The following is an 18,982-nucleotide window of genomic DNA, read 5'->3' as shown; positions in this document are numbered from 1 at the left end:
TAATAACATCACATTGTACTCTATAAATACATAAAATTATTATTTGTCACTTAAAAATAAAATAAATTTAAGAAAAAAAGGCCTGGCTAGTTTGCTGCAAGGTGAGACAATACTGACAGACTGTCTGAGCTCCCCACGGGATTGGTTGAGGACACTGTGGTAACTGCATCAGAGTTCATCTTCTTCTTTTGCTCATTCCTGCTTCCTTCACTTTTCCTTGGCTGTTGAGCCTGAGGGCACTCCCCAATATAATTTTTTTCTTTTCTTTTTTTTTTTTTTATCACTGTTCATTGCAGCCTCAACCACCCTGGCTCAGGTGATCCTCCCATCTCAGCCTCCTGGGTAGTGGGGACTATAGGTACCCACTACCACGGCTGGCTAATATTTTGCATTTTTTTGTAGAGGCAGGGTTTCACAATGTTTACCAAGCTGGTCTCAAACTCCTGGGCTCAAGCTATCCTTCTGCCTCGGCTTCCCAAAATGCTGGGACTACAGGCATGAGCCACTGCCCCCGGCCCCAATATCATTTCTATATGCAGCTCTCCATGTCAGAATTTTCTTTCCAAAAAACTTGATCTAAATTAGTTACATTCCATAAGAGAGTGCAAACAGTCCTCTAAAATTTTAAATGTCTTGTTTCTATGAAACTAACCTCACCCATAACATCCTGTAGCACTTTGCTCTCTTCAGGCTTCACCATATTCTTCATGACAGCTCACTTGTGACTGAGAAAGAAAATGTATTTCATGTGGGGCATTTTATCTGTATCCTTGCTTGGGAATTTAAAAAATTCTAATTCAAATAGTTGCCCCACAATTTTTCATGTATCATAGTTTTTCTAAAAGAAACCATTTATTATTGAAGGAAAATATTACTTGTTTTTTTTTTTAAACAGCTCACATACAAAAAAAAAGCAGTTATTCATGTGTTTTATTATTGGAAATAGAATCCAGAAAATACCATAGCTAAAATGTGTTAGAAACATCAGTGCTTCATCTAAATATATAGCAAACTTTCAACACTATATAATTTGTTGCAACATTTGTTTCTGCACTCTACTGTAATGTTTTCTATATATCGTCTAACAATATTTGCTGACAAAGAAATGCATTTAGGCTTCATCATATGCTCTTTCTTTTGTATTATTTTAGCCATTTTTACCATGACAGAAAGAACAAGTGTTTCCCCAATGGACGTGGCTGTGCTTTTTACTTTTGCTTTAAAATGAGAAACCTCTAAAGAAGTTTCTACATTTTTATTACTGTATTTAATGACACTTTGTAAAATTCTATATTAGTGTTGTGTGACTTTATAAATCCCTGAATAATTGTAGTAGTTTTTCTTTAGATTTTAAATGCTTAGTTTGCTTTTCTTTTTTTCATCAGTTTGGTGAAAAAAGGGATGCTTAGTTTGAACATATCCTGCTAAATTTGTGGCATCATGCCACCATTTTCTACTTCTAATTCTGGCAATATGGCAAATTATTTTACCCAGAAAGCTTCCTGATTTCCTTTCCTTTCCCTTTTCCTTTTCCTTTTCCTTTCCTTTCCCCCTTCCCTTCCGTTCCCTTCTCCCCTCCCCTCCTCTCCCCTCCCCTCCTCTCCCCTCCTCTTCCCTCCCCTTCCCTCCCCTATCCCTTCCCTTTTGCAGACAGAGTCTTTCTCGGTCACCCAGGCACAATCTCGTCTCACTGCAACCTCGGCCTCAATTCTTCTGCCTTGGCCTACCGACTAGCTGGGACTACAGATGTGCACCACCATGCCTGGCTACCTTTTTTTTTTTTGGTATTTTTAGTAGAGACAAGGTTTCGCTATGTTGGCCAGCTGGTCTCGAACTCTTGGCCTTATGTGATGCAACCACCTCGGCTTCCTAGAGTGCTGGGATTACAGATGTGAGCCACCGTGCGCAGCCACCAATATCTTTCTTTAAAGCGTGTAAAAACCCTGAGCATTGGTGAAGTAAATGTAAAACTTCTTTGAAGGGACATCTTCAATCCAGATAGAATTACCACCAATAGAATCCTGCTGCTGAAGATTTCATAATACAAAATTGCCAAATACATAAGAAAACAACATGCCACAATTGAGAATCAGCATACACGATAAGCTTTAGTAATATACTATCAAAAACATAAAAGAACTATTGAATAGTAAAGAGAAAATAAATATGCATAAAATGGTTAAGGATATAAACAGGAAATCCAAAGCGTGAAAGAAAAAAAAAATATAAAAAAAGACCAAGAAAATTTAAAAAAAGAAATACATACAACCAAATTGAACTTTTAGAAATAAAAAATACAGTCACTGATACTAAAAACTCAGCAGATTGAAAAGATTTGACTCAGCTGAAGGTGGAATTAATACACTAGAAGATAGATCTGATTGGAAATGAAATTGTGATGCAGTTTATTTTATTATTCCTTTGGACATTGTACCTTGCTCATCTGGCCACTTCTCTGAAGTGAAAGCCTGTCGCCTGTTTTGAGTTAGCATCCCTTTCTCTATTCTGCTGTAGTGTGCCAATCTTGTATTTCTGGCTCCTTCTCCTCATGAGTGAACCATTTGCCAGAGATATTCCTACTTGTAGCATATATGAGTACTCTTAATGAATCTGCCTCCTTTTTGATAAAGTGTACATTTTTTCCCTTCCTTCCTTCCTTCCTTTCTTCCTTCCTTCCTTCCTTCCTTCCTTCCTTCCTTCCTTCCTTCCTCCCTTCCTCCCTCCCTCCCTCCCTCTCTCCCTCCCTCCCTTCTTCCCTCTTTCTTTCTTTTTTCTTTCTTTCTTTCCTTCTTTCTTTCTTTCTTTCTTTCTTTCTTTCTTTCTTTCTTTCTTTCTTTCTTTCTTTCTTCTTTCTTTCTTTCTTTCTCTCTCTCTCTCTCTCTCTCTCTCTCTCTCTCTTTCTTTCTTTCGACAGAGTCTCACTCTGTCACTCAGGCTGGAGTGCAGTGGTGTGATCTTGGCTCACTGCAAACTCTGCCTCCCAGGCTCAAGTGATCCTCCCACCTCAGCCTCCCAAGTAGCTGGGACTACAGGCATACGCCACCATACCCAGCTAATTTTTGTATTTTTTATATAGACGGGGTTTCACCATTTTGTCCAGGCCAGTCTTGATGCCTGCGTCAGCATCCCCAAAGTGCTAAGATTACAGGTGGGAGCCACCGGGCCTGGCCTAATGGTACATTTTCATAATATTGAAAGAAGTTGCACTTTACATCACTGAGCCAGTACTAGTCATCAGGGAGGAAAGTAGGAAATCTAGAGTTAGGCACTGAAAGAAGTTGCACTTTATATCACTGAGCCAGTACTAGTCATCAGGGAGGAAAGTAGGAAATCTAGAGTTAGGCATTGAAAGAAGTTGCACTTTGCATCAGTGAGCCAGTACTAGTTGTCAGGGAGGAAAGTAGGAAATCTAGAGTTAGGCAAACAGTCTTGGTTTTTATTAATAATAAATTATTTATTAATAAAAAAATAGATAAAACATATTCTATAAAGTAGGTATTCTAAATTTGCTTACTAACCTGAAAATATTCTAAAACAGATAATCAAAATAATTTTAAATAATTATATTAGAAAGTGTGGCTTTATGAATTAAACTTTTCAAAAGAGAAAGTTACCCAAACTATTTGTGTCATACACACACAGATATGTCTGCATGTACACAGACGTACATATAATTTACTCATGGATCAGAGGAATACTATAGACAGAATGTATATAAATTATTCTGGGCAAGTTAGATTAGTGTATGCTATGTTAGTCAAGGTTCAGTGCAAGAAGTAGAAACAATTGTAGATATTTTAAGCATAAAATAATATTTCACAAAACTTCACCAATTATCAGGTGCACCATTATTTCTAAAAAATGCTAAGTGCTATTAAGCTATGCCAAACTGCCTTAATAATAGTCTTGAATTAGTTGGTCACATCAGCCTTTTATTATTTGAAGTTATTTTACCTATTTTGTGGGATTTGGTTATTTCTACTGCTTTTGGTTGCATTACTTGACATGATATAGGCAATTCTTTTGCACATATTTAAGTAATGAAATTGGGAATCTCTGTTTTAAAGCAGGGGCTGGCAAACTATGGCCCGTGGGCTAAACCTGTAAATAAAGTTTCACTCCAACACAATCATGCCCTTTTGTTTATCTACTATCTCTAACTCCTTCTACAGTGGCAGAGTTCAGTGGTTGTAGCAGAAAGGATTGTATGACTTGAAAAAAAAGTGGGCCTTTTACAGAGAAAAAGTTTGCTCAACCCTGCTACAGGGAAATATATATCATAATAGGAGCTATCATCTCTTGATATTGTGGTACAACTATGCTAAGTGGGGTAGAAGTCTCTTATCCAAGAGGGAAACAAATGTTAGTTGATTGACTGATCAATTCAATCAGTCAACAAATATTTATAGAGTAACTACCATCTGCTGAGAGACATGTTCAAGGAATTTGAAATATAGGGCATTTAAAGACAAACAAAAATCTTTCTTTTTATAGAGCATACACTCTAACTGCCTGTGAGAGGCCAGGATAAGGGTCGATAAAGAGGAGTTAGAGAATGACTGAATTAATATGTAAAACAAGTATTATGACAGGTCATGATAAATGCATATGAAAAGAAATTCAGGCGAGGTAGTGCTAGAGGCAGGGCTTCAAATTAAAAAAGAGAAATCAGTTATGACAGTCTGGGCAAGGACTTTTTGGAAAAGATGTCAAAAGGGCAGGCAACAAGTGCAAGAATAGACAAATGGGACTACATCAAACTGAAAAGCTTCTGCACAGCAAAGCAAACAATCAACAGAGTGGGAAGAGATAACCTACAGAAATGGAGAAAATATTTATAAACTATGCATTAACTAAGAAGTTAATATTCAGAATACCTAAGAAACCCAACTCAATAGCAAAAAAAATTCGATCAAAAATGGGAAAAAGCTCTGAATAAATATTTCTTAAAAGAAGTCCTACAAATGGCCAACAGGTATATGAAAAAATCCTTAACATCACTAATCATCAAGGAAATACTAATCAAAACCACGATGAGCCATCACCTCACCCCAGTTGGAATGGCTATTATCAAAAAGATGAAAAATAGCAAATGTTGACTCAAATATGGAGAAAGGGGAACTCTTCTTGTATGCTGTTGGTGGGGTGTAAATTTGTACAGCCATTATAGAAAACAGTATGGAGATTCCTCAAAAAATTACAAATAAAGGTGGATGTGGTGGCTCATTCCTGTAATGCTGGCACTTTGGGAGGTTGAGGAGGGAAGATTTCTTGAAGACCAGCTTGGGCAAAATAGTGAAACCCTGTCTATGCAAGAAAGAGAAAAATAAGAAAAAGCTAAAACTAGAACTACTATGTGATCCAACTATCCTACTACTGGTGTATATCCAAAGGAAATGAAATCGGTATGTCAAAGAGATGTCTGCACTGCAATGTTTATTGCAGTACTATTCATAATAGGCAAGATATGGAATCAATCTACATATCTAAATATCCACCAATGGATGAATGGATAAAATGTGGTGTACATACCTAATGGAATATGATTCAGCCATAAAAAGAATGAATTTTTGTCGCTTTTAACCACATGGATCAACCTAGAGGACATTAAGTGAAATAAGCTAGGTACAGAACAACAGATACTGGGCGGGGCGCAGTGGCTCATGCCTGTAATCCCAGCACTGTGGGAGGCTGAGGCGGGCGGATCACGAGGTCAAGAGATCGAGACCATCCTGGCCAACATGGTGAAACCCCGTCTCTACTAAAAATACAAAAATTAGCCGGGCATGGTGGCATGTGCCTGTAGTTCCAGCTACTTGGGAGGCTGAGGCAGGAGAATCGCTTGAACTTGGGAGGTGGAGGTTGCAGTGAGCCAAGATCGTGCTGCTGCACTCTAGCCTGGCAACAGAGCGAGACTCCGTCTCAAAAAAAAAAAAAAAAAGGAAAGAAAAGAAAAAAGAACAAATACCACATGATCTCACCCATATGTGAAATCTAAATAAATTGATTTTATATAGAAGTAGAGAGTAGAATAGTGGTTACCAGAAGCTGGGGGAAAGTACAGGGAAGGAGAATGGTGGGAGGTTGGTCAACGGGTACAAAGTAACAGGTAGGAGAAATTAGTTCTGGTGTTCTATTGCTTAGTAGGATGACTATAGTCAACAATAATGTATTGCATACTTCAAAATAGCCAGAAGAGTGGAATTTAAATGTTCTTACCACAAAGAAATGACAAGTGTTTGAGGTGATGGGTATGCTAATCACCCTGATTGATCATTGCACAATATATATACACATTGAAACGTCACAGTGTAACTCATAAATATGTGCAATTATTATATGTCAATTAAAAACAAAGAGAATGGAAAAGTCAGAAAAGTCTCACAAAGGCAATGGTATTTGAGTGAGGACCTGAAGGAGGTGAGGACAAGCCATGAGGATATCTAGGAGGAAAGCATTCCAGATAGAGGTAGCAGTCACCTCACAGGCAACAAGGAGAGGAAATGTCTTGGAGTTTTGAAGAAAAACTAAGAAGGCTTGTATCTTTAAAGTGAAGAAATAAGTAGAAAATAAGATCAAAGAGGTAAAAAGAAATGATGCAGGGGCCGTGCAGATTATGGACTATTGTGAAGATTTTAGTTTTTCTTGTGGGTGAGTTGGGAAGCCACTGGAGACTTTTGAGTGGAGGAGTAATATGAGTCTACTGAACTGGATACCTCTGTTGCTCTGTGGAGAAGAGCTGGAAATGGGGCAAGACTGAAAGCCATTAGAAAGGGCTTAGGAGGCAATTAAGGAGCATTTGCCATAACCCACCTAAGAGCTGGGAGTGCCTTAGACCTTTGCAGTAGTGACAAAGGTGGTAAAAATACATATGCAAACTTTTCATGGTGGAAAACATAGAATATATATGGAAGTGAAGAAAAGAATATAAGAAACCCCTCCAACTTCAAAAAAATTAGTAACTCAGGACCAATTTTCTCTTGTTTATTACCCATTCAATCCTCCTACTATATTATTTTGAAGAAATCTCAGACAGTTTTGGATGTATTTAGAAGGTAAAGCTGATAGGATTTACTGCTAGTTTGGATGTGGGGAGTAGGCTTCAAGGAAGACTCCTTGAGTACCAGGAAGGAAAAGCTGAGATTTACTGAGCTGGGAAAGACTAAACAAGGGGCAAAGCTTTTTTTGATGTTTATGTTGGGGGAGTGAAAATCAGGAGTTTGGATTTTCATGTAATAGTTTTGAGAATTTATTAGCTATTCAAGAGATGAGATATATATCTCCCGACTTCCTAGTGTGACAATTTGGGGGATCTTTTTGATTTGCAGCTGCTGACCTCACCCATTACATTTCCTTCCAGTTCCCCACAGGAATTGTATCCTCTTTTGTGTTTTTGAATGTCAGTGATTCCCAAATGTTGCTGCATGATAGGACCATCTGGGAGAGACTTAAAAAACTCTGATGTGCAAGTTGCATCTCAGATCCACTGTATCTGAATGTCTGAGGGTGGATCCAGGCATCAGTACTTTTAAAAAGTCTCCAGATGATTCCAATATACAGCAAAGTTTGGAAACACACTGCTCTAGTTCCAGTATTGCAAAGCGTGGTCCCCATCCAGCAGATGTGGTCCTTCAGCCAGCAGTGTTGGCAACACCTAAGAATTTGTTAGAAATGCAAAATCTCAGGCCTCACCCTGACCTCCTGAACCCAAACCTACATTTTAACATCTTCTAGTGATTTATATTCACATTAATGTCTGAGAAACACATCTGTCTTTTGTTTTTATGCCTTTGCAGAAGTTGTCTTCTCTGCCAAGTTGCCTGCCCACCCATCCTGCTGCCTCGTTCCCATTTATCCTTTAAGATTGACCTCAGCCATTCCCTTCCTGGAAGGCTTTCTTATCCTTCCCACACCATGCTCAGGCTATTCTTCTGGGGACACCCTCTATTTACCTTTATTATATCTTTTATTACAGCTTACTGTAATTGTTGGTTTAGCAGATAGTCTCTTAGATTTTGGGCCTACAGCAGCAGAGATCCATATTCCTGGTAATATGTGCTCAGTCAGTGTTTGTTGAATGGAACGACTAAGGCAGGAATTGGTCAGGTGGGACTGTCACAGGCCTAGATGGCAGGGCACTGAGTCTGTCAGATGAAACCACTGGAGACACTGGCTCTAATGAGCAGCAGCCCTAATGTGCGTGAGCTCTGATCTTTGAGCTGCACGAGACTATTGATTCTCTTTTATCTTCTGTGTTATGGGGAGAAAGACTGTGGCTTGCAAGGTGTGTGCTCATAGCCTGAACTTTTTTTTTTTTCTTTTTTGAGACGGACTCCCGTTCTGTTGCCCAGGCTGGAGTGCAGTGGCGTGATCTCGGTTCACTGCAAGCTCCGCCTCCTGGGTTCACACCATTCGCCTGCCTCAGCCTCCCGAGTAGCTGGGACTAAAGGTGCCTGCCACCACGTCTGGCTAATTTTTTTTTTTTTTTTTTGTATTTTTAGTAGAGTCAGGGTTTCACCGTTTTAGCCAGGATGGTCTCAATCTCCTGACCTCATGATCCACCCGCTTTGGCCTCTCAAAGTGCTGGGATTACAGGCATGAGCCACTGCGCCCAGCCCATAGCCTGAACTTTTAAGGTATACCCTCGTCATAGCAGTAATAGGGAATGAGGGGTTAGCATAGCTTTAATTTATTCTAAATTTTATTAGAATTGTTTCTTATGATAACTTCTTTTCCTAATTTTTAAACCAGTACATAGAAAAGAACAATGAAAATATAAATTATTTGCAATTCTAAAACAGCAAAAAAGAAAATTATTTTAGCTTGTGCCTTTCTAGTATTAATATAAAAAAAACTACATTTGTCATATAAGGACCCACATCATCTGATACTGTTAGTACCTATCTAACTTTCTTTTCTCTCACTTGTTTCCTCTTCTTTAGACAGACTCACCTCATTGTTGTTGTTTATGTACCCCAGGCACACCCACCTTCAGGCCTTTGCTCTGGCTGTCTTTTCAAAGTGGGGTAATCTGCCTCATACCTCCTCGCCTTCTAGTCTGTGCTCAAATCCCACATTCAAAAATTGCCTATCCTGACCACACTATTTAAAACTGCAACCCATTTCCACATTTCATCCCCATCTACAATGCTCGCTTCCAATCCCCATTGTCCTGCTTCACTGTGCTTTTCTTAACAGAATTTAAGATTTTCTAACGGACTATGTAATGTACTTATTTTATTACATCTATTATTTATTGTCATTGTTGATTCTCTAGTTCCTCCCCATTTAATCTTCAAGGGCAAAAGATTGTTATGAATTTAATAGTGATAGGCATATAGTAGAAGCTCAATAAATATTTGCTGATGGAATGAATAAATATATAATGTATCTAAAATAGTAACATAGTATAACTATGTTTTGTGTACTGTTGTTTTTAATTTAGCAATATACTGTTGTTGTACTGTATTGTTAATTTAGCAATATACTGTGTCCGTCTCTTCACATAAATTAATATTCTTTGACAAATGTATATTGCTGAATGTTTTTATGACTCCACACAATTTCTGTAAGCATTATTAAGCTCCAGCATCAGTAAAGATTTGAAGCATGAGTAGGGAGAAGCTGACCACATCCCATTCATTTATTCAATGTACACACACGTGGCCTACTGTATGAAAAAAATAATGGTAGAGAAACTGAGAAAATAAAAACCCAAATTATATATATTGAAATAAGATTCTTGCAGGCAAGATTCTTGAAGCTACATGTGACTTGACTTTTCTTTATTTCTTTATTTTCTTGACGTTATTTTTCTCTTGTCATTAGTACATGGTAGATTCTCTCTCCAGCTCTGTTTGGAGTCAACCTATTCTCACTGCACCTCTGTTTGGAGTCAACCCATTCTCACTTCCAACTTGCCTTGGAGGTGTCTGTAATGAAGCTTCCCCTCTTCTGCACAGGACAGCAAAATCAGCAGGCTTCTCTTTTTCATAGCTGCTGATTCTGGGCAGCTGTGAGAATCTGGCAGCCCATGTTTCTGTGGGTGACTGGTCCTCTGGTTGGTGGCAAAATAACTCCAGACTAAAATGCACTTTTTATTCTTAGATATCAGTCTCAGATTTAGGGGGAAATTGTATGTGATAGAGAAGAAAGAGGCATAGAGTCTTGTGATTAATGGAAAGAAAGAAGTTCATTTTGTCTCTAGTCCCTTTCTTTGTTCCCTGATCCAGCTTATTCTCCCTTATTCATTGTCCTGCTGCTGACCGTTGTGATTGTGTGGCCACCTATGGCTTTTTCATTTATTTACCAGCATGGTTCACACATTCCAAATGACAGCAGAGACATTAGGACCCATAAGTCACCCAGCGAAAATTGCCAGTTTTCTTATTGTTCTTCTTTGGCATTTGTGTTCTTTTAAATTACTTGCCTAGCTAATTATCCCAGGAGACAGTGAGCATTAAGGACCTTATGCTTGACTACAGACGAAGTCAGAGAAGGCTAGCATCTATGTTCAGAAATGAATTTTTAAAAAGTGAACACTTCTGAAGTGCACGTTACTCTTTTCCTTAGGATGAAGAAACATCCTGAGAAGGTTGACATGCTGAATGCCTTGAAGAACTTCAATTGAGATGCCAGATGAAAGTGTAACTAGAATTTCTATGGCTTAAATAACGAGAGTAAGAGACCTCTATTGTTATTATTCTGCCAGTTTTGTTCTCTTTCTCTTTTCTATATTGTGTATTTGACATCTTTTTTTGAAATACTGTATTTCAGTAACTATTACTTCCTTCAGTCCAAGGAGATTTCTGAGAAGTCCTACTTGGGATGAAAATATGGACTTACATAATAAAATATAATTTATAAAGATAATTTGAACATAAAGTAGATCACAAGACTATCTTTCCTAGAGTTGGAAGATGAATTTGATAAGTCTGACATGTATGGATAAAAATTATATATCACATATTTCTTAGAAGTGAGAGTAGATATCAGTGTTCTTTCTGATTAGTCCAGATAATTAGGAAAGAAGTAGAGGGAGAAAAACACTAGAAGTAAGAAGGTTTGATTTCATGTGTAATCAGAAGAAATATGCAAGTCATTTATCACTAATTCAAATAGTCAAGAAAATTATAGGAAAAGCTCTAGGAAGCATAATTAGCTATGCTGAGGGTTGAAACATTTGCAAAATGTCACAGTTATAAATTGCTATTTTCTTCTGCCTGAGACCTGAGCGATGCTTTATCAACAAATCCCAGAAGACTTTTTAGCAAGTCTTAACATGAAATACTTGTACTTGATGCAAGACTTTTCACCTAGAAAGAAAAGTGGCTGGCTTTGGAAGGTTAGCTTCTTACTTTTTGAAAAGCTTTCTGGAACTCTGCCACCTACACTTTCTGGGCTTCATTTACCCTTGGTGAAAAATGAAGGGATTGTACCTGTCACCCACTTGTCTCCCAAGGGTGTTATAGAGCATCTAGAGAAAGTCCATTTACCCACAATCCTGTGCTCTGAGTGACAGGCCAATGGGCCTCCCTGGCCCAATAATGTGTTCTTGGTCTCTTCTGCTTCAGGTAAGGGAATATCTTATTATCCCCCAATCTCCTATTGGTAATATTTATTTGCTACAGTTCAGACAGCCCTTGATTGAATACTGAACTGAAATACTTACCTTAGACAAGAACCTTGACCACAGCAGTCTTTTCTAGGCCTGGTTGCCATAGGTTCTCTTCACAAAGCATACTGGGAATGGATGAAAAGTTCTGATATTGCAGCTTCTGGGTGTGATCAGGACTCTTCCTCGCTATCATTGGTTGTGTCTGAGACTGTCTAGCTGGGGAGATTTGGTTGGGGTAGTGGGTGAGGGAGGGCTATAACTGTGGGATGCTTTTTTATTTCCTAAATTTCTTTCCAAGAACCTCTAGAGTCACTGGAATTCTACCCCCGTGGCTTTGATTAGCACGTGGGGGAAAGTTTACCCTCTCATTCCTAGAGCTACATTAGGGGAAACAAGAACTATGCTGTTTGGGGTGAAGTTGGTATTAATTTTCCCTGAGAAACAATACTGTTGATGATGGTTGGGTTCTGTGGGCCTATTAGTTAACAATATAATTCATCTATAGTATGAGTTAAGTGGACTTGTGTGGGCTATTCTATTAATACATTGTCTGTAACATTGTTTCTATGAGAATAATGTATCCTGAGTTCCAAAAAATGGACTTAAAACATTTGGAATACACACCATTACTCAGTGGGGACTCGTGGGGCAGCCATAATGGATGGTTCAGAAAATATGGTCCCTGCTGCCATTCACTAGTGCTTATAAATTTCAGGCTCCTAGCTTTAAGTTTCTTGAGAACTCTTCATTTCTTCACATGATTTAGGAGGTAGAATGTGTGCAATTTTCTAGGCAGCTGAGAAGGTTCATTCTCAATCCATTTATTTTTGTAGTTTGGTAAAAGGATATCCTTTTACTTTTTAAAATTTAAATTATTAAATAATAAATGAACATTGAATATATATATAAATTTTCTAAATTCTTACCATTTTGGGGGTAAGAATATACTCTTACCTAGCAACAATCAAAAGTATAAAAATCCTTATATAATTTCCTATATATGTAAAACTCTCTGTATGAATTCGTTATATAATGTCAACATCATTTGGTTCTGTCAATTTTTGCTTTTAAAGTTATGCTTTAGATGTAGACAAGTTAAAATTTTTCTGTTATTTTGGTGAAATGACCCTTTTAAACATGAAGTAGTAATTCTTTTTTGTTAATCATGCTTTTTGCTTTAAAGGTAGTTTAATCTGATATTAATAAAACTATATCATGCAAAATTGTATATTCAGAGTTGCCTGTTATAGAGGAAAACTGGCAGCAACAAAAAAGTTTAACAATAGGACATTGGATATATACAAAGAATATGTTCATACATTGATATACTACGCAGCTGTGTAATACGATGTTATACATTATAACCTTCATGAAGAAAAAAGCTCACAGCTGTGCATGTAGAAAAGAAAATATAAAAAAGAAAAAAAGAAGCATACTACAAAATAGCTTGTATTATAGCATGCTGTTTTTGTACCCCCCGATACATATGTAAATATATGTTTAGCAAATAACCTGATATTATCCACTAGAATATAATATTGGATACTTTTGGGTGAAGAAATTATGAATAATTTTAAATTTTTTGTTCTCTTTTAAAAATGTATTCCTGTGTCATAAGTTAATTATTTATTTCAAATAATGAACATATGCTACTTTTAAAAGAAATATAGCCTTTATTTGACAAAAAAGCTCTCCTATTATTCTGTAGTTTATAGACAAGAATTCTGAGCCAGATAAATAACTGTTCTTTAAAAATATCCGTGATTCTTACTTGTTTTCTTTGTAGATTTTTAAAGAAAGACGACTACTTTGAATTGCATAAACTTTAATTTCTAAAACGCAAATGTCTGGGTAGAATAGTAAAATTGCATCCCATATTTTTTCAACAAAAGTAGTCATAAACTTGGAATGGACTATGACATAATACATTGCAATAATTACATAAGATTTTCAATTTCAAACATACATATTAGGAAGGCCGAATTGAGACTAGAATTTTAGAAGTACAAATATAATTTTTTTTGCATCCTGATTGAATAGAAAAAAATCCCCTCAAGTTTGGCTAGCTGAATGAGCATGTTTTAAGTAGAATGTATTATTTTGTTAGTGTACCCCTCAGAGGTTGGCAGATGAGTAGCAGCAACGCAGTAACAATATAAAGCTGTCACTTGGTGGAGCTAGAATACTATGTAATTTCAATATCCTCTTTCGGCAGATTTCTTGGAGAAAATGGTTTAATGGCAAAATGTAAGACTATTGCCCCCAGTTGCCAAATATTGAAGTACTTAGCCTTTGGGGAATCTGGTTTTATGGTTTTCTTTATTATTGTGCCAGAGTATGAGTAAATGCCAAACTTATGGGCAAAAGGTCTTTACTGATTACAGTTAATAAATTACAATCTTTTCATCATGCTGAGTTCAATGCCTTCCCCCCACCCTGCCTCAGGAGTTAGTTTAAATGAATATTATCATCTATTGATTCAGTGATGTTTTCACACTTTTCATATGGCACCTAATAGCCCAGTATCATTTCACTTGCTATGTCAATTACTGTAAAATCAAGATGGGCTTTTAGGTAGCTTATGATGCCTGGAACAAAATGCTCAATGGATATTATACAAGTGTTTGGTGAGGAATACCAGCTTCTGGGATTCCCTGGGCAGGGTGGAAATTTTAGATCAATTCAAATATTGACCAAAACTTTTTAGATGAAATTTTAGGGTGACCAGTAAATGAAGACTGCTATAGACTCAGGCAGTCCTTCCCTGGAATGAATTTAACGCTTTTGGAAAATTCTGGATTGCAGCTATTCTTACTTTGGTCTTCCCAAAATTGAAAAATTGAGGAAAGATTTTTACATTTGTATTTATACATGGGTATGTATAGTTTTGTGCTTTTATCAAGGTTAAATTGTGCCAACCTTTTCTCTCAGGTACTAGGCATATTCCAAAAAGACTAATTTTAAAATTAGATTAATATCTTTCATCCTTAAAAGGTGTTAGCTCAGATAACATTATTGCATACCTTGACTATGTGAATGGATGCTGAAATTAATGTATTTATGGATCATTATGTTGGCATGTGAAGAACAATAATTGAATTTTTAATTTTTTTAACTTTATAAATTTAAGTTAATTTTTTTTTGAGACAGGGTTTCACTCTGTCGTCCAGGCTGGACTGCAGTGAAGCGATCAAAGCTCACTGTAGCCTTGACCTCCAGGTTCAAGTGATCCTTCTGCCAGACATTGATCCACTGTGCCCAAATGAGGATTTTTAAAGATTTCCTATTCCTAATTTGGCTGGGTTCTGATTCTCTTATACTTTTATTTTTTCATAGAAGCCTTATTTTTTGCAGTGAGAAAGATTTTATTTGACCTTAAGATAATTCTATTTGGGAAAAGTGGGGAAATAGGATAATCAGTCTTTTATTACATATTATGGTCAAGGTAGATCCAGGTTTTGTGAGACTAAAGCCTATGTGGTTTGAGCTCTTTTATGTAAAAGGATAGAAAATTACAAGTGCAAAGTTAGGCATAAAAGTCCACAATTATTTAAAATTAGAAAAAAGTAACCGATTGAATAGTTTAAAAAGCTGGGACAAAACCCTCGAACAGTTAAAGATCCAGAGAAATTAATATTTTTATTAAATAACTGCCAACACATCTGTATAATTATTTTCCACCTACCAACTTATGGTTCCATACATTCACAATCTAATTTCTTCTCACATAATTCCAGTTTTGACTACCATAGGCATATTCATATCATGATAGGACTCTGTCTCTCACCTTTGCAAAAAAATGCTGGATAACTCACCACAGTGGGCATTAGGAGTATTTTTGGAATCCATTTCTATACTAGGAAAGCCAGCAATAACTTAACTATACAGGGAAGTGACTGTGAGCCACATAAATAATGCACATTAAACTCAAGCCAAATGTATCACCCACTCAGCATCCCAGGGTCTTGGAAGGACCCCATGCAAATGAGGGACCCTGAAAGCTAAAACTCTTTAGTATCACAGTAATTCTACCTTTTTGAAATCCTTTTGTCAATAACGTACCTCACTTGATTAAAATTGTCATCATCTTTAGGGTGATTTAAAGTTTGGGAACCATTAACAGTAACATTCATAGATGAAAGGATTGTAAATTTGGGTAAAAATATTCTTAAAAATATTTGCCGTATAGACAAGGAGGACATAACCATAGGGATGTTATTTCAAGACCTTATTTTCTAAGTATCAATTATTGGCTTTTAGTAAAGAGTACTGAAGAAAGTGTTAGGACTGTCTTACAGATTTTTACAAAATTCTTACAAAATATTTCTGATTCACCATTATTCTTATATACCATTAAGAAGTACTGTTTTTTTTAAAAAACAACAGCTTGAAAGGCATAGCTACTTTCCTATTACTTAATTTGTATTCTTAATCTACCAGAAAAATCTGCAACTCCAGCAGTAAGATCATTGATTATTTATTTCATGGATAATATCCACATTGTTGAAAGGCTCCCCGTTTTAGTGTTTAAACAAACAAAAACAAAAACAAAAGCAACACAGCCTTGTATTAGACATGAAATTGTGTTTTTATTTGATGATTCCTGGAAGTCTCTTGACTCCTTAAAAGAGCACCTTATGCATGCACTTGAACACTAAAGCCATAGTAATAGTAATAGTTAACATCTATCGAGTGCTTTCTACGAGCCAGACATTTAGTGAAGTGCTTTACTTGCATTCCTCCTTTAATTTTCTGAACAGCTCTATGAGGTATGTACCGTCTTATGAATGAAAAACTGAGGCTTAGAGAGTTTAAATAACAAGCCTAGATCCATGCAGTTTGTAAAGTGGCAGGCATGGTGGCTGAATATATACTTATTTTACCTACTTTGCAATAATGTCACACAAGCAGTCACTCAACGAATGTCAGGAAGGTTCAGAACTCATAGATAGCACTTGAATAACTACAACTTCAAAAAGGGAGAAGCTCTAAATTTAGGAGAGAGTATAGCATAGGAAAAGATGGTAGAAGTCCAGGCACTAGAGTCAACTGTATTCTGGCTCCATCATTTACTAGCTGATTGACTTTTGACAAGTTACTTAATCTTTCTGTGCTCCAGTTTCCCCTGTTAAAAGAGGATAATCCTAATAAGATATGAGGATTTAATGAGGTGGATGAAACATTTAAGCTCGTGGCTGGCACAGTAAACTCTCAAAAAGTTGTATCATTATTGTCTATTAACATTTATGCTTATTTGTCCTTTGAAATAGAGTATATGACTTGTGCAATGATAGGTAAACAGTATAAAAAATTTTGTTGTCTTTCTTTTCTAATACATGTATTATTTAGTTAAGGACCCTCTAGGTATATTGGAGAATGTGTTCATAGAAATATTATAATATCAATACAAAAATGCGTCCTAGTTTTAAAAAATAAAAACACTTCCCAGGAAAATTAAATTTTAAAAGTTTATACCATATTTGTATTTTTATGTTGATTTAAAGGATATTGCCACTATGTGGAAGAATTTCCAGTCCAGGTATGTTCCTGTAGGTGTTACGACTTTTCAAAACTTAATCTACTATTTATGTTATAAAATTATTAATATCATGTAGCTGAGCAGAAACATTAATATAACATAATGAGAAAAGTTGCATTTCCACTCCTGATACTCCTAATAAACACATTATTCATTTTTTATTCAATCTAACTGCAAATAGCTATATTGAAAACATTGCCAAAGGGTACATTTCTATTTTAGGGTGACAGGAAAATGACTCCTGAAGAGTCTTAGAAGTGAGAAACAAAATATGAATTATATAGTGGTGGGAAAACATAAAAGATTCTGATGTCTATGAATAACTATATTTCCCAAAGGAATAAACATTAATGACTTTAATTAGATTATAATTGCTCATGAGAGCAAGCTCTTGCATGAGATAAAAACACCTGACAATGCATTATGACTGAGCTTTTCTGTCAGCAACATAGGATGGATTAATATAAATGCCATTTAAAGGGAGAGAATTGTCTAAAGGTAAACTAAGCCCTTAATCAGTGCTATTGTGATGGAAAGATACTCTCATAATTAGGTCAAGTTCTATCTTGGTCTTGACAGTTGTACATCATATTGAGATTTAAGACAGGACTGTAACTGTGGAAGACTCCAGAATGTTATCTCTTACTAACATTTCTTCACAAATTGTGTAAAATTAAACAAATGAGAGTTTTTTTTGAAAGTTGCAATTTATATTGTTTCTTTTATTTACTGGAGGAACTCGTTAGAAATAATCTGTTTGGGATTAGATTTAGGGATTTCCTTTCCTTTCTTGGGCACGCTTTTGGAGTCTGTATTTGCTCCATCAGTCATTTTTGGTTCAGAGGACTCTGCTAAGAATAGAAGCATTTTGCAGTTTCCTTAGGTATTAAATTGACCCAGTTGTAGGTGGAAAAGCCCACTTCAGTCAAGGGTTTCTAGACCTTTGGAAAAACAACAAATATTTATTGACATGCTAAAAACCTAAGTTCTCTAAAATTTCTTAATATATCTTGTTTTTGATACTTTTGTTGAGGGTCAGAAAATCTCAGGTGGGGCAAATCTGTTATTAATATTATAGAACTTTCATGAATTATGATGCTTTAGATCTATCTATTTGTCCAAGGCTCGGCTGACCAGTGCGTATAATGCATTTTATTGTGGTTTTGTTAGTAAAGAGTTAATCTGTCACTGGCCTCACCATACTTCATGGTATTGAGTCAAGTTTCCTGTGACATCTTTCAGAGTCCATTAAGTTCTTGCAGAGCCACAAATTCCGTCTTCAACACGAGTTAGGAAGGTAATACAAATTAGTGAAGCAGGCGAGGCGAGACATTAGCAAACTGGAGGTCCATCCTCTGACTAAGGGACAGCAGATACTCAGCTCATGGTAATCACATCTTACGATAAAAAAATGCTGGAAATCTGGGTTTTCACATAAACAGTTTGATAGTTAAATGTTATCCACTAATTAAACAAAAACTTAGTAAATGAATTAAGCCATGTCTGTTACCCTTTTATGATGTCTATATAAGGAATTTAAAAAAATCTGTCAGTTTCTATTTTTTGTACACCTTTTCCACACTACAGACCAAATGCTGCAATACATTTGAAGAAAAGCCATCTAACCAACATATTGTAGTGTTTGAGGGTATTTCTCCCATGCATTTCACTTCCAGGTATTTTCTAAAGTGAATGCAGTTGTATTTTAGCTACATATGACTTTATATGACTAATATAGTACAACACAGCAGTGATAATGTGCCTTATTCAAAGAGGAAAGGTAAGTAGAAATTTAGCCCAGTGGATAAATACTTGGCTGTCTGTTT

At 36.3% G+C, this 18,982-nt stretch overlaps 1 long non-coding RNA gene across 6 annotated transcripts in view; it reads left to right on the top strand.

Annotated features, from left to right (window-relative positions):
- The window catches only part of LOC129486335 (uncharacterized), a 106,250-nt gene that overhangs the window by 22,928 nt on the left and 64,340 nt on the right, over nt 1-18,982 (top strand). For all 6 annotated transcript variants that reach the window (XR_010120357.1, XR_010120356.1, XR_010120353.1 and 3 more), the window contains exon 4: nt 10,573-10,679. This is a non-coding gene — a long non-coding RNA (uncharacterized lncRNA). The remainder of the gene's footprint in view (nt 1-10,572; nt 10,680-18,982) is intronic.

This window comes from Symphalangus syndactylus, chromosome 1 (assembly GCF_028878055.3).
Source record: "Symphalangus syndactylus isolate Jambi chromosome 1, NHGRI_mSymSyn1-v2.1_pri, whole genome shotgun sequence".
Taxonomy (NCBI): Eukaryota; Metazoa; Chordata; class Mammalia; order Primates; family Hylobatidae; genus Symphalangus; species Symphalangus syndactylus.
This window is presented reverse-complemented; position numbering and strand designations above follow the sequence as displayed.